At 46.6% G+C, this 1559-nt stretch overlaps 1 pseudogene; it reads left to right on the forward strand.

Moving 5' to 3' along the window:
• The first annotated feature begins 250 nt into the window (after positions 1-250).
• On the forward strand, positions 251-919 carry LOC124508353 (developmental pluripotency-associated protein 4-like; annotated as a pseudogene).
• Positions 920-1559: the final 640 nt, after the last annotated feature.

The following is a 1559-nucleotide window of genomic DNA, read 5'->3' on the forward strand; positions in this document are numbered from 1 at the left end:
GAAAGGCAAAAAGCAGAATTCCACAAAGAAGTCAGGGAAGATTATCTGGCTTGCAAATTGCAACCTGTATCATGAGAATCCGGAGAGAAACAGCAGGCTTCTGGTGACCCAAAGTTACAGTGAACATCAGTGAACAGGGGCTAATGAAAAAGATCTATGAAAGAAGACAAAGTTTCCTGTCCAGAAAAGGTGACACAAGGCACTGGAAGAGATTAAGACTTAGGAAGAAAATCCCAATTATCTTCTAAAAATGCCACCAGCCAACCTGCTCCACCAAGACATCCTGAGGGCCTGGTGCCAGCAACTAAAGCTGAGCACCAAAAGCTGGAAATTAGACACATATAAATGACTCTATGAATATGCTTACTTACCCTGATCATAGGAAGAACATTCCTGTCACCGCAAAGGAGGACAAGATTCTCACACAGTCACAAAGAAGATCAAAGATGGACAAGGGAGAAACATCTCTGGAAAGGTCTAAAAAAAGACATTTTCTGATGGAACCCACTTTCCTCGAGTGGCTGCTCCCCCTGAGGGTGGGATGCCTGCCTTGTTGGGTCTGATGCTCTCCTGGAGACAGCCAATGCCATTGTTGTGACAACTTCAGCCCCAGAAGCTGTGTTTGCCTCCCGGTCCAGGATGGCAGCCAGGGCTGGGAAGATGGAGACAGTGGAATCGCCACGGGAGGCCTGTGGTGTTTAGTGGTGTCTGATCCATGGGGGACATCTGCCTACGGACACAGAGGGATGGGTTCGCCTTCAATTTCACGCACGACAAGCCTGGATGCCTAAAACGCAGGGATGAATGTGTGCACTCTTCTTGCTACCTGCTGTGGTTTTCCACCCCCACACCTGGAGGCCAACAGGCTGTGCCCAGATGTGTTCGGAGGAATAAGATTTTAATGAAAAGCCTCCAATGAGATTACGATCCCAGGAAAAGGGGTCTAGTTGTGATTATAATTAATAGTAGAAAGGGAACTACAATCAACTCCTTGGTGCCACTGACAGCTGGAAGGAATGCAGGCACTCCACACCCTCCATGCTTCCTGCTTACAGGGCACACAGGCTGGTGGGTTGTGGATGTTACCCTCAGACCCCCCAACAAGGCCTGTGGCTTTGTGGGTTGGGATACAGAGGCTCTTGTGTTTTAAACTGGAAAAGCATTTCAGAAATTACCATTCATTCCAGTTAATAAGATGAAAAAGTCATTCATACTACCAAATGTTTACTTTTCTGAAATAGAAGTGAACTTAAACAGTTCTTTTCTTCTTTCGTTCTTTCTTTCTTTCTTTCTCTCTCTCTTCCTTCCTTCCTTCCTTCTTCCTTCCTTCCTTCTTCCTTCCTTCCTCCTTCCTTCCTTCCTTCCTTCCTTCCTTCCTTCCTTCCTTCCTTCCTTTTTCTTAAGTTTATTTTGAGAGAGAGAGAGTGCGAGTTGGGGAGGGGCAGAGAGAGGCAGAGAATCCCCAGCTGTCAGCACAGAGCTGGATGTAGGATTTGAACTCACAGAATAATGATATTATGACCGGAGCAGACATCAGGAGTCTGATGCTTCACTGAGGT

This window comes from Lynx rufus, unplaced genomic scaffold, assembly GCF_022079265.1.
Source record: "Lynx rufus isolate CCGP_SWC_20201006 ecotype Redwood Valley unplaced genomic scaffold, mLynRuf1.p SCAF_13, whole genome shotgun sequence".
Lineage (NCBI taxonomy): Eukaryota > Metazoa > Chordata > Mammalia > Carnivora > Felidae > Lynx > Lynx rufus.